The 15,297-nt window shown below is 42.6% G+C and overlaps 1 long non-coding RNA gene across 1 annotated transcript; it reads right to left on the bottom strand.

Annotated features, from left to right (window-relative positions):
• Positions 1 to 1,179: 1,179 nt before the first annotated feature.
• LOC128422247 (uncharacterized) lies at positions 1,180 to 4,601 on the bottom strand. The gene is made up of 3 exons (XR_008332456.1): positions 2,987 to 4,601; positions 2,003 to 2,094; positions 1,180 to 1,290 (listed from the first exon to the last, which is right to left on the bottom strand). It is a non-coding gene; the product is annotated as an uncharacterized LOC128422247 (long non-coding RNA).
• Positions 4,602 to 15,297: the final 10,696 nt, after the last annotated feature.

Genomic DNA, 15,297 nt, shown 5'->3' with positions numbered 1-15,297 from the left:
CTGGCCCTGAGCACCATCATAGGCCTCCTGTTTTCCACACTATCGTTTGAAATCTTACCAGGGAGGTATGGAACTCAGAACCAAACTTGACCCATAAAATCTGTGAATGAGACCTCCATCGTTGTTTCAATCAAAGGGCTTGCAGCTGGGTGGGGAAGCAGTACTGAGTTCTAGGGTTGCCATATTTTGAAGAACAAAAAAGAGGACACATTTGCCGACTTCTGCTTTTAACTGTGGGTCGCTATGATGACTCTACCCATGGAAAAGAGGACCTGTCCCAGAAAAAGAGGGCATATTGCAACCCCACACTGCAATTTATATCTCAAATATACACACTCCAAGCTAAGGTTTTCCTTGCAGGGCACAGAGCAGCTTCAGGGAGAAGGGACAATTTAAACTGAGAAAAATGTGCAGTGGGAAAGCTTAAGCCTTCTGTCTGCCTTGCTTCTCCTTTGACTCTATTCCCTCCTTCCTGTGGCTGCTTTGGTTGGTTGGTTGGTTTAGAACAGGCATGGCCAAAATTGGCCCTCCAGCTGTTTTGGGACTACAATTCCCATCATCCCTGACCACTGGTCCTGTTAGCTAGGGATGGTGGGAGTTGTGGTCCCAAAACAGCTGGAGGGCCAAGTTTGGCCATGCCTGGTTTAGAAGAAGCTTCATGATGTCACAAATGTCCCACTTCAACACAGGTCTCTCACTTCAGCTCTAGTTTGGCTCATTAACCACATGGAAATGGCAAGAGCATCACACAGGTCACTGAAGAAGTGCTCCTAATCCCCATGAAACTGTCTTATACAGAGGTCTCCCTAGCTTAAGTACTGTCCACAATGGTGGACAGTGTCAATCCTTACATATTTGGATGCTTAAGTGATGTCATTTGGGACAAAATTTGATTCGCAGTAGACATACATCTACAAGCTTGGAAAACCACATTCTTTGATTTCCCTTTGCTCCCCCAGTCTGGGTTATGTGTGAAGTCTGGGGGCATGAGTGAGCTTTATTGTGAATTTAGGGGTGGGTGGGGTCAGGGAGATGCATCGAATTGACTCCAGCTTCTGCATCCACAGATGGGCATTCACATTCACCAGAGGCTTCCAGCCAGAGCATAACAATGACAAGGGGGACCTGCAGTCAAACGTGCAGCTACTTCAGTACTATTTACCTGAGCAACCCCATGCCTTTTTTTTTTGAGGGGAGGAATGTTTCACCCCCATCCACTTTTTACCTCTGAAAATTCCAGACATCGTCTCCCATTGGACCAAGGAAAATCTATACAGCGTTGTGGTGAACCTTGGAGATTTAAAACAGAGGAGAAAAATAATTAACAGAACAAGTTTTTCTAATTATTGAAAAATTCCAAGGCAGGAAATAAGCGCTGTGCATTGTAATACTGAGATCATTCATAATGGGAGCAAACTACTAAGTGGAATGGTAAATTAACTGTGTCCATAAACTATAAAATTGATTTTCAGCTTTATCTCCCCCCTCAGTATGCTGCAGTCCAAAGGCAAAGTACTATTGCCTCTGCTAGAAGGGATCATTTGAATGCTACCCTCACCCCTATACAGGAGGTCACACCAAGATAATTGGCTTCGTCTGACCTTTAAAATGGATGTGCTCAGCAATTACAGGAACAGGAGAAAATCCAGTATCTTAAAAAAATATAGTGGAGATGGCCATGAACATTCTGAAATGTTTCCAGCTGTGGTGCATTAAATACTAACCTTTTTCAGAAAAGAATTGTTTTAGAAATGATTTTCCCCATTTTTTTTCTTAATGCTCTTTGAGAAAATGCCTTCCCCAAGCAGGTATTGTTGACACAGGGGGCAAGTGCAGAAGGGATTATGAGCCATGTATTTTTCGCATGCTCTGTCTCCTCTTACTTGAAATATAAGCTACCTCCTTGAAACCGAATTAGACATTCGGGGGGAAAGTAACTTGTAGCTTTCATCAAGTAAATTGTTTTGCTGAAATCTGTTTCTGGGCAGGTAACTTTACTTACAGTTGGAGTAAGGAGGAGCTGGCAGTCCTGAGCCTTTCTGGATCCAGTACCATTGTCTCTCAAGACAGACGGATGCCAACAACTTTGTCCAACTGGGGAATGAAAAAGAATCTGGGATGCATCACAGCTGGGCTGCCTAGACTTATCTCCAGTTAAAAATAGCCTTTCATAAAAATGGCAGAACATTCATCATCATCAATCCACCAAGGCCCTATGGCCTCATCCAAATGGAAACTTCCCACACAGTAGGTTGTAGGGAGCAACCAGGAAGACATGGACCATATTTATTTATCTCTTGCAATTATTTATAAATCCTGCCAAGGTGGCTTACATATTACATATTTTAAAAATAGCAACATATGAAAAACACATATACTTTTTTTGGAGGGACAGCTATTTTAGGCCACCAATAGAGCAATCCTAACCATAACTACTCAAAAGTAATTGGCTTTTGAATTCAATGGAGCTTACTCCCAGGCAGGTGCAATTAGGGTTGCTGTAACATTGTGAACAAGGGCAGCCAGTGATGAAGAACAATATGGTTATGAGCTCTGCAGACAAACATATGGAGTGCTTTAGAAGGATGCTAAAATCAAGTCAAACTGCATTCTTGGGCCACAAAATAAGGGCAATCTAGGTAGAACTCAAGGGACGCGGGTGGCGCTGTGGGTTAAACCACAGAGCCTAGGACTTGCCAATCAGAAGGTTGGCAGTTCAAATCCCCGCGACGGGGTGAGCTCCCGTTGCTCGGTCCCTGCTCCTGCCAACCTAGCAGTTAGAAAGCACATCAAAGTGCAAGTAGATAAATAGGTAAGAAGGTAAACGGCATTTCCGTGTGGTGCTCTGTTTCGCCAGAAGCGGCTTAATCATGCTGGCCACATGACCCAGAAGCTGTACGCCGGCTCCCTCAGCCAATAAAGCGAGATTAGCGCCGCAACCCCAGAGTCGGTCACAACTGGACCTAATGGTCAGGGGCCCCTTTACCTTTACCTTAGGTAGAACTCAGGCAGGTTTTTGCTGGTATGGAAGTGACTTCCAGTATGTGATGAGCTGCTCCACAGTGCTATTTCTCTAGAAAAAGAGGTACCAGCACCATGAACATCTCTCTTGTTCTCTTCTAATGGCGATGGCGCCCAACTGAGAGGTGTCAGAACTGAGTTCTGGTGAGTTCCGGCTGGAAAAAAAAAGTCCTGGTGCTCCTTCACATTTACTTTTTGAAATCTAAAGAGATCTTTTGATAGCAGACAAGGATTGAGCACTGGGGCAAAAGGTGATGGAGTCCCAAATGTAAAAAAGAAAGATAGATGTAATACAGTTTCCTTGATGTTCACATTTCACTGCGAAGGACGACATGAAGGAGAGATACCTATCTCTGTTCTCCCCCCACAAAAAATCCACATCTCACAATTGACTTTCCCTTTGTAGTGAATATGTTTTGGGGTTCAATTTTAGAGGGACAACCCTTCAGTAGGAAAGTATGTGAACAATGCCTGATTGCAGGACTGAAGAAACAAAATTCACTGAAAGCTTTGTGCCTTAAGAATCATCACTCTTACAACCTTAGAGATCCTGGAAAACAGTGCAGGAAAGTGTGCATTTAAAAACTCCAAGAATGTTGAAGGAATCTCAAGGGGAAACATTGTTTTTGCATTTCAAGCTCATTTGTTCTCATTTAGCTGTGAGCGTATTAAGCTTGTAGCTTTTACAGAAGGCACATCACATACTTTTCTGCATACTTCCTACTATACACATCATCCTTCATTTACTTTTGCTGTGTTCCTTATCTCAGTAATTAAATTATGCAACTCATTTGAGTGTCTTGGACAACAGACAGTGTGAAAGATGGCATCTAAAGTAGGGGAATATTACTATACTATTGTGGGCACATACGCCCCAGAGTAAATTGCTTATTTGGAACTTTCTGTGTGGGGCTTAATGTCACCCATGTGTTGAGGCCAAGCCTAACTTTATGGGACTGATCCTAGAATTGGTCGTCCTACCATTCTGTGTATGTCACCATGAGGATATGGTGGTGCTATTATTGAAGGAACGGATGCATTTAATGCGGACATGAGACTGGGGGTCCTCCAGACCAGTGAAGATTTTTGCAGGTGTATTTTCTGCAAAAGCAGTGCATTCATGGTGGATTTATACCAGACTGCCCCCTCATCATTCCATTCTATGAGTTGTTCTGTGATGCTCCCCCAATGTTATCACACTGTTGCCATCTTGAAGGGCACTCTTGCACTGTAGAGCAGGGGTCAGCAAGCTTTTTCAGCAGGGGGTCGGTCCACTGTCCCTCAGACCTTGTGGGGGGCCAGACTATATTTTCGGGGGGGGGGATGAACCAATTCCTATGCCCCACAAATAACCCAGAGATGCATTTTAAATAAAAGGACACATTCAACTCATGTAAAAACACACTGATTCCTGGAACGTCCGCGGGCCAGATTTAGAAGGCAATTGGGCCGGATCCAGCCCCCGGGCCTTAGTTTGCCTACCCATGCTGTAGAGCAACAAAAGTGGAGCAAACCATTAAACCTGAACAGTCATGCTATAAAAAGTTGCAAGATTTCAGCAGCAAGCTACATGGCATACACTGATTGGAAAGGAACAGCATAGCCACCCCAAAATGTTTGCAGGCACAAACAGTATTGAAAGCAGCACAAATCATCATGAATGCACAATTAAAGGGACATATTGAGGGGCCCTGGATGTAGCTAAGGTAAAGGAACACCATGATTTTTCCAAAACCATTAACCAGAATTATATTTTATTTATGCAACAGGAGACCTTTTCTGTCTCATAAATGGTCTTAACAACACCAGCTTAACTAACAATGTTGGGCAAACCTCAGGTTTGTTTAGTTTGCTTCAGCTTTATTTAATTTGCTCTGAAACCTTGAGCCAAATTGAATCAGACACTCAGTTTCCACTTCTGTGACAGAGTCAACCAACCACAAGAAGAAAAAGCAAGTTGGATATAAGTAACATCCCTGTAACATCTTATGAATCTGTGGAGAGAATTACCAATAACCAAGTTACAAGTCAGTCGTAATGGCCTCAGTAAGAGACGGTAAGGCATGATTAAATCTCTCTGGCATCCATCTGATAAGTGCATTGAGCTGTGATTTAAATCCCAGTGATTTGGTGCTAAATCTTTTCCTGGATTGCACCAGGTGCTTTTGAAAGTTATGTGGTACTCGGCTTCAGGTCTGAAAGCTACCATTTCAAAAATGGTCGCTAAATTTGGTTTGGTTAGGTTATTGGTTTTCCAACAACAAAGTTGAGCTCAAAGCACGTCACAGCCATAACAAAGCAGGGGGAAATTACATCATGCCCCCATCAATATAACACTATTATTAAGATTTTTGAAATGTAAGGCATCCTAGTGCTGCAGCAATAAAACTGCTAGCACATTTGCAAAGCTAAAATGGGTCAGATATGGTTTCAGATTGGATGAGTGACGGTGTGTTGAAATTCCTGCATTGCAGGGGGCTGGACTAGATAACTTTCAGGGTCTCTTCCAGTTCTACAAGTCTATGATTCTATAATAGTAAAACCTGAAATCATTTCAGATGTCCTCCTTGCTCTGCTCCTGCAGCTCTCAGACACACCTCACGATGACAGTTGTGTCACAGCTCATCCACATTCACGAACAGAAAAGGTCACCTGAATCAAGTCCATGCCTACAAAAGGATATTGTACTGGAGGGGAGGGGAAGAGTACCTCCAACAACCTTGTTTGTAGGGCAGAAAAACTGGAAGCTACCCACCCAAGGTGTTCAGCAGTACTCTGTTTCTGGCCTGGACTGCTAACCCCTCTCTTGGGCCCAGTGCTCACATTGTCCATTATGCCGGCATCACCTAACATTCTGCAGTCTAATATGGCTTTGAACATCAGTTACATTTACTGTTTAGCTTGTTTTCCCTTCTCTCAGCCAAGCAGCTGCAGTACTTCCCATCAAGCTGTGTTCAGGTTGCTGCATTGTCCCGTATTATTCCTTTGTTGTTGATGGCTCTTTGGTGCCAGTATTCTATTTTCTACAATTTAAATTTGTTTTTAACTTTTAATTAACTTCCAAACAGTTCTTTGCTTAATTTTGCCTGTATTCGTTTTCCTAAACCGCCATAGCTTTCAAAATATTTTCACAAAATCCATTCCATTTATAGTTTTGGGATATATTACCATGCAAATATGTGCATTTCATGCTCAGCTCCCTCGATAAAACATAACTTGATTTTCTACTTCCTTGCTAATTTGTTTTCCTGTGCGGACACTATTAACTTTCACGGAGCACAGGAAAACAGCAGGTTTTCTTTCTTAATCTCATAAAACATTGACCTAATAAAAACCACATTTCCTATTATTGTCTGAGCATGTTATTCAGTGCTGTTTCTACGGGGCTGGCAGCCGACTTTATGTTCTTTTTTCAAGACTTGATGCCCGATTACATTTTTATAGTGTTCTGGAACCACTTCAGGAAGCTGGTGAGGAAAAGAAATTACATAAATGCAAACATGAGGTGTCCACCATGGTTGCCATGCACAACCTTGAAGAAAATGGCCGCCCAGAAGTTGTTGCTCCAACTCCCATCAGCCCCAGGCAGAATAGCCAATGGGAAGCGATGATGAGAGCCAGAATCCAATGAAAGTGGAAGAGCCACAGGTTCGTCACCCCTGCTTTAAAGCATTTGGCATGGGGGGGCAGGGAATCTCTGGGATTCAAGACCATTATTGCCAGTTAAAGTACTGAGGTAAATAAATAGTTTGACCTAGTAAAATGCAGCTTCTTGTGTTCCTAAACTCTGTTTAATTCCATTGTGCTCATAATCTCACCTCATCAATTTGTCTCTGTTGCTTATTTGAAACTTGACAAGATATGCCCAAAATAGCTAACTTTAATATTATGAAACTCAACACAAATTAGAGTAAACTCTGCCAAAGCAAAAGGCAAAAGAGATAGGTACAAAGAAACAGATGAAGGGGAAATTATTCCAAGTATATAGGGAAATAATATTAAATTGAACGAATTGATAGCATTTAGGAATCTGCCACCGAAGTGATTCCTGGCTGCTCATTGATAGCCATGCCACAGTGGAACAGGCTGATAGTGCCATTTCATGCTGCTTACTCAGACGTAAGTGCCACTGTGATCAATGGTTCCGACTCCTAGATAAATGGGCTTTAGTTTGCAGACTAAGTGGCTAACAATGTTCTGAACTGCTGTGTAAAGATAGGTATGTAAATGTTATAAAGCTGTTTTTAAAAATCAGTGCTACACACCATATTTCAATTATGCTTACAGTTCTAATCACACTTTAACGCAAGAGGTTCTGTCTTTTCAGATACAGAAATGAGTTAAACAATGTTTTAAAAATTGTCGCTGAATCACTGCAATTCTTTTTTTAAAAAGTGACAATCAACATGCACTCAACACAGACATTTACAGCACATTGGAAGCTACCAGTGGTTTCTTTGTGATGGTAATCGCTGGTCTCAAGTACCATCACATTTTTCTTTTTTCTATTTTTGTTGCCATTGGCAGCCATTTTGTGCTGGGACCCACAGCTCTTTTATCAAGATATGAACCCTATTTGTAAAGCACCTTAATAGGGAACTGTTGCTTTTGCCATGTCTTCATGTCCTGAACCCCTGGCCTACCTGGCAGCAGGTCAGCACACCAATCCAAAGTTCAAGGTCTGCAGGTCACTCCACACAAACAAACTCCAAAGGTCAGTAAACACAGTCTAGGGTTGATCGAAGGAGCCAAGTCCAAAGTCCAGCACTCAGAATACAGCTCAGAGTCTAACCCAAAGCACAGTCCCATAGAGGTTGAGGAGCAGCCAAGCCAAGGTTCATCAGCACAGACAGTTAAACAGACACAGCATTTCAGCTCTGCTTCCCTTTTGTACTTTGTATGCTGATTGCAGCATCTGGGCTTGATGAAACATGTAACCCTCACCTGTCCTCAGCCTACTTCAGCTGAGGAATCACACACCTCCTTCCAGAGCTAGCGAGCCCCACCTGGCCAGCTAGGAAGCTGGGCTGTGGGCCCTTTGCCTGCCTCGGCCTCCTAGAGTGTTCCTCATGCCTCAGAGTCTGCCGTGTTCAGGAAGACAGGGGCTCCTCTGGCTCTGGTGATGGGTCCTGCTGCTCTGGTTCCTGTGCAGTGACCCCCATCCCTTCACTATCCTCTGTTGCCCCATATTTTCTACGCCTCTTGTTCTCCATCCTTAGCTTGCCCCAGTGTGTCCTAGTCCCAGCTACACCCCTCACTCGGATCCTCTTCCTCCTCCCTGTTGTCCTGCCAGTTCATGACACCCCACAATAAATAATGGCTTCGGCAGTGTCAGCCTAAACAGGGCCCAAATGGCACTCCCCTCCTCCACTAACTTCAACACCTTAAACAAGCCTTGCTGTCACCATTTATACACCAATTCCTGCTTTCACCTTTCCTGTTCCACCATCATGGTGTCCCCTGAAGTGGGTTGCTTCACCCTGCTGAACAACCTGACACAGTGTGAAGGCCAGTAAGGAAACTTGAGTTTTAAATATTCCTGGAGGTCAGGGCTATGGATCTAGTGAACATGAAGTGCAACCTCATTCTTAAAACAGCCATCGTGTTGGCATTTGGAAGGAAGGACAAGAATGGCCGCTCCACAGTGGCTAAAGAGAATATCAAAAGAGGGCACAGATTTACAAGTGCTAATTTATATGTATAAATGCATATTTAGAAATACATTTCTATATTTTTACCTCAGAAGACAATGACCACGATGTGTACTCACATAGCTCTCTGTCTAAGGGCTGCCTGTTGATGGGCAACTTTAAGGCCTCTTTGATCTCCCTTCTTTATCTTTAATCTGAACTTGAATGTAGTAGTAGTAGTGGTGGTGGTGGTAGTAGTAGTAGTAGCTGTAGTAGTTATTTAGACTTGTTAGAAGTCTGTTACTCAGTGCTATTTTCCTAGAAAAACAGGTGCTGGAACTCACCATGAACAGCTCCCTCGTTTTCTTAGAATGGCAATGGTGCCCACCTGAGAAGTGCTGGAAGTGAGTTCCAGTGAGTTCTGGTTGGAAAAAAATCCTGACTATACCCTTAAAAAACATACAAAACACCTACCATTCATATAAAATTATAAATGCACGCACACACACAAAACAGCCACAGGAAGCTTTGGCAGAACACTAATTCCAGCAACATCCCCTCAGTCCATCAAGAGCCTACAGGAAAAATGAAGTCTTTACCTGGTGCTGAAAAGATGTCCTTGAAGCCACCAGGTGGACAAAGAGCTTTATGGGTCAGTACATTGAACTGCCAAAAGTTCTATGCAAGAAAAGAAATGCACATTTGACAGCTTCTAATACAAAGGGCACTATGGGGGGTGATGACATTCATTATAAGGATATATCCTCTGCTATAAAACACATACCCAGCATCTTACGTTATTCCTTCAGTCATGAATGCTTCATCTTTCCAAATGTATCCATTACACTTCGTGATATTTGGAAGAATAATATATCCCTTGCTGAGACAGACATACTTCTTGATGTTCATTTGATCCCTATAAATATTGCTCAAGGGGAGCTTTCACGAACCTCCAACCATTTTATTTTGCTATTGGAACTTGCCATTAAAACAGCATGATCTCTTTCTTTTTCTTTCTTGTATTATCTCATTTGTAAGGTATAAGCAAACAGCTCTTTTGTTCTGTTAAAGAAATCTTTCATATTCTTAACATTTTAGGTTAAAATATGCACTCCTTGGGAGATGATTGGACTAAAGACAAGCATATACAGTAGAATAAAAAGAAGTGGAGAGTGAAAAAAATGCCATTATTCTCAATACAAACAAATGCTGAATAGTTGCTTCAGACCAACCAGTAGATGTTGCCTAAATATACATGAATAGTCTACTCTTTCAGAATAGAAGCACACAAATGAATACTTGTTCTTATACTGGAAAAGTAATTTTTCAGGACTCAGATGCTCACAATCCATGGAAATGTTTCCATGAGGTTGAGTTCAGAGAGGCAGATATGCAAGCAGGTAGGGAGGAGTGGATCAAGGAATCTGTTTCCCCAATCAAACTGGTCAGTAAATTGCAGGTTACTTTCAGAAGTGATGCGAATCACACCCATTTCCTTTCAATTTGCACTTTTAGAAATCTGTTCATGTAACATATATTGTGGGAGGCATTGCTTTTAAAGATAAAACGATAGCTTGGAAAATGTGGCCCATGAATTGGTGGATTTTTATTAACTCTGCCCAGGTACCCAGCCCTACCCACCTTTCTTGGTTCAACTGACCAAATTGTGAAAAGATCTAGCATCCATCTGTGGCGCTTGTGTAAACCTCTCGTTTTTCAGTTTTGATCGCTCTGGTGGTTGTTAGGATACCTCTTCTTCCCCATGCAGCACACCTGGAACAAAACAGTGGTATAACCAAGATATCATAGAAGAGGTCAGTATTACACCTTAACAGGAAACCTCCTCAAGCGATGGAGGCGTTGGGCTGTTCACAGAGGTCCTGCCCCCAACATTCAACAGCCTTACCCAACAGATCCCCACATTTCTTGTGTTGAATGGGAAGGCCTGAAGGGAGCTTTTCCTTCAATATGTATGGAAACTTCTGCATGATCAAGGACCATACTTTATCAGGATCCCCAATTATGTGGAGGGTTCTACTTGTATTCAAGCAAACATGAGTAAGCACCCTCTTTAGACCTTCTCCACACATCATGAGGAAGGTCAGGGCAATATGCACCAGGCAGGACTTATGTCTGTGCCCATGCTCCCATTCACTGTTTAAATAATCACATGTTCAGGCAAATGCTAGACAAGAACTTTATTGTCTTGTTACAACAAGAACAGTAACAGGAAACCTCTGAATCTACCCAGGTACACCTAGGTCTCGGGCCACTTACTAACTCAGCTATATAATGACACTAAACTGTGTGTGGATATGCTTTCTGCAGACCCAACTCCTCTCAAAACGGTCAAGCAAGTCATGCCCAGATCTCACTGACTTTAATATTACTTGAACAGAACTATTCTGGAATAAGTGGACTACAACCTCATATTCTGGATACAACCTTACTTTACGCATGAGAATTGAGTCTCTCCTGTATGGCTCTTTTCTTAAGATGAAATAATTATGGAAAGACAGTTGTAGCTCCTCAAACAACGGTGCCTCAACCAAACATTTTATTATATTCAGACTGAATATACACACTAAAATGTGTATTTCATTTTTAAGGCACAGTAAAACCACCTTCTGAACCAGTGGCTCACACTTGTCTTGTAGCTAAAAGCAACACATACAAAGCTGAATTTCGGAAAAGGTGTATAGTCATGTTGAAATTATTTCCTATGTCAAATTTAGAGATCTGAACAATAAAAAGCTAACCGGATTGAGATATCATGAGAAAAAGAAACCTAATTGAAACACATGAAAGAGAATTAGCATCCTTTAATAAAGCTGAGCATCGGAGAGTTTGCTGAAGCAGAATTTTTCAAAGTAATGGCAATATAAATATTGAATAAAACAGAAAAATCAGGACAGTTGGCTGTCTTAAAAGATACATACACCCAGCAGGATATGTTTGAAAAATGTGCAACCAAAAGGATCCTTCAAGATAGATGAAACCAAATGTAAATAAATGAGACCTCCACAGAACTGAGGAATAAAAAATGCAGGTTTAACAAGAAACGCTAACGTTGTGACCCTCTGGATGTGATGCGACTGCAACTCCCATCAGCACCAGGCAGAATGACCAATTGCCAGAGATGATGGGAGTCAACATCCCACAACATCTGGAGGGCTGCAGGTTATCCACACCTTGCTTAATGGATCAAATAGCTGTGCTGGAAGAATTGACTCAGTGGGCAATGAACAAACCTTTAGTAGCACTTAGAGATGTTGACATTTCTCACATGCTGCAGCAAATTTCATGCTTTTCTTCTTCAAAGCTTCTATAAAGTTCAGCCAAAAACAAAGGAAAAAGGGGAGGCATGTTCTCCTTGTCATATTGTCCCCTTCTCCTGATTTGGGTACAGCTATATAAGGGGGCAAAGCAGAGAAAACCTTATTCCAAAGGATGCAACACATGCTTACCCCAAACGTTACGCTAAATGAGTAAGTTGCTGAGAAGTACCAATAATGTACACTTCTCCCAACAACCTCTAGAGTCTTACCTTCGGATCTACACAGAATGTGCTAGGTAAAGCCCTGTTAAGCTATATGGAGAAGGAAGATGATGCATAGAAATGCACAACTCAGTCAGCCCAGTGCCAGATTCATAATTTGTGAAAGCATCTTGGGCACTGGAGAAGGGGTACGATTTGTGGCATCTGCACTAAAGATAAATTCCTGGTGTCTGGCATGTTAATGGCTTGCTGCTGCTCAGCCAGGCCTCTTAGTTCACCACCGTTTCCTCCTGCCAATCATTCACTCCAAGCTGAAAGGCAAGGAGATGATTTGCCTTCTTAGAATTGATTTACTTCCACTGAGCTCACGCAAGCTGCATGGGCCTATCAGATTCTGAGGTCAAATGGGTCTATAGGAGAGGACAAAACTGTCCAAACTCACCTTGCCTCTTACCTTTGCGGAGAGTCAACTGGGCAATCAAGTCACAGCGGGCCTAACAGGGGCATTTCGGTCAATAAGCCTTTGAAGAAAACCAAACTGCTGAAGGAAAACTCTCAATAAACTTATAACCAAATCCCACACACAAAAAAGGAAAAGAGAATACAAAAGGCTTTTATTCAAAAGTGTTCATCCGCACTGAGTTACGCTCACAGGACGCAACAAAGAGGTTTGCCATGATTTCAGTCAAATGGCAAAATGGTCAGAAGGTGGCAATTTTCTGCGTTCTGCCAAACCTAACAATGCAAAGCCCTGGAATGTTTTCCTTGGTTACCAAGGTAACAGAACCACAGCATATGGAACAGAGGGCTCAAGAGCGACTTAGTGTAGCAGGCTAAAAAAAGATGTACTTGGCTGATCGATACAGCTTCACACAGTGGTTTCCAAGGGATGCTGGTTTTGGTTAGGTGTGTTAAATAAAAATCGCACCTTTTATCGATGACATGTTGCACTTCCACACACTCCAGTGAGACACTCCCTGTGCGTAGTATATTTTCTCGGTTCCAGGTGGGAGAAAGGAGTGTTTCGTTTTAATTGCATACTGCACTGAGACATGCAGACACATACACACCCTGCTTCCTGAGATCAGGCAGACGCCTTCACTGTACTCTTTTGGTTAAAAGCATTTAGACAATCCTACCCACAAATGTAGGGATGCGGGTGGCGCTGTGGGTTAAACCACAGAGCCTAGGGCTTGCTGATCAGAAGGTCGGCGGTTCGAATCCCCGCGACGGGGTGAGCTCCCATTGCTCGGTCTCTGCTCCTGCCAACCTAGCAGTTCAAAAGCCTGTCAAAGTGCAAGTAGATAAATAGGTACCGCTCCAGCAGGAAGGAAAACGGCGTTTCCGTGTGCTGCTCTGGTTTGCCAGAAGCAGCTTAGTCATGCTGGCCACATGACCTGGAAGCTGTATGCCGGCTCCCTCGGCCAATAAAGCGAGATGAGCGTGCAACCCCAGAGTCGGTCATGACTGGACCTAATGGTCAGGGGTCCCTTTACCTTTACCCAGAAATGTATAATGTTGATGTATGTTTCAATCTGCTTGTAGTTTATTGCTGATCTTATTGAGGGTTTGAAATGTTTTAATTAGCTGTTTTTACTGATAATTTTATTGTTTTATTCTCTTTGTAAACCACTTTGAGGCGTTTTTGTTTTACCATCAAGTAGCGCATAGATTTTATGAAATAACTATACTACCCACTCCAAGAATAATATGGAGGATTTTGCTGAATTGCACAGATTTCTCAACCTCCAGTATCGGGTCTCCATTTCAGCCCATTACACAGCTATGTGCAAACGCAATACTCCTCATTGGGCCTTGGAGCTGGAAATTAACAGAACCAATGTGAAATGGCAAGTGTCTAGCCGTCACAGTTGAGGTGAAAACAGGTAAGTTCACAGCTTGAGTCATAACATAATGCAGGATGTTGTCAGTTGACCCACACCTTCCTGTTCCAATGTTTGGTGTTACCATAAATTGGGAAGAAGGTAGCTTGGGATCTACTGATTGATCTCTAGGTGACTCAAAAATAGACTGGTGAGGATTTTGAGTCCCAGTTCTGGCTTTTCACTCCAGCTGCCAGCAGTGGTCCTTCCGCCCTCCAGTTGTCACCATGGGGGGTTCTGCAGAATCATCTTGCCAAGAGAGAAGAAGCAAGCTGTGTACACATTACTGCTTGAAATGCAGCTAGGTCTTTCTTTTTCTCAGATCGAAGAAGTATTTCCTTAAGGAACAACATGGAGTGTAGCTAACATTGTGTGTACCCCGCTTCCATACCGGGAACATATTGGACGCAGAGTAAATGGGATTATGTACACAATTACAATTGTATTTTCTATGCTGTTATAACTCTCTCCCCCATCCCATCCCACAATGCCTATTGTTGCAGTAATCTTATGCAAACTGCTTTATGAGGCTTGCCTGAAAGGCAATATATAGAAACTATAAAGAAAAGAAAATAAATCATACTACTGAAATGGCAAAAACAAATCTTCTTTGGGGGTGGAGGGCAGACTAGCCAAATGATATTTGTGCAGGAAGACAGTGCGCTCAGTTCAGCTCTGAAACTGGAACCAAATGGCTGGGTTCAGAAGCCTTTCAATCTAAGGGCATGGTTTTTATACCTAGCTCCTTTGGTGAATCTCATGGTTCTAGTGGAAAAACAAAGTAGATTCCACAAGACTGAAATCTGTTCACCCCTTATTCTACCTTTCAAGAGCTCCAAACTTTAAATGCATGCAAGGGTGCCAGCTTGAATACGGGAGCGGAGCGGGTAAGCAATTGATCGAGCAAAAGGATTTAGGTGCTTAATAATATGCTTAGCTTCCACTGATCTCAATGGGATCTGGACTTGGAGAACACCTCCTGGATTTATTGTTTCTAGAGCTTAAAAATGCCACAATAATCAGACAGGAATTAAATTACTTCCAGCAAAGTGTGCTCATAATGAATTCATTGTATTTGACTTTGGTCTATAGAAAACTGCTATTCCTGTTCCAACAAAAAAGGGGGAATGCCACTGGGTTGATAGGTTTTTAATGAAAAGACAGCTAATGCTACGAACTCAATCCAGTGTTCCCGCTCCTTGGGAGAGGGGAGCTGCCCACAGAGGCAATAAGCAGAGTCTCCAATGTACAGAGCAGCATATGA

The sequence above is a fragment of the Podarcis raffonei genome, chromosome 10 (assembly GCF_027172205.1).
Source record: "Podarcis raffonei isolate rPodRaf1 chromosome 10, rPodRaf1.pri, whole genome shotgun sequence".
Lineage (NCBI taxonomy): Eukaryota > Metazoa > Chordata > Lepidosauria > Squamata > Lacertidae > Podarcis > Podarcis raffonei.
The sequence above is the reverse complement of the archived record's forward strand: the minus strand, read 5'-3'. Positions and strand labels throughout refer to the sequence as shown.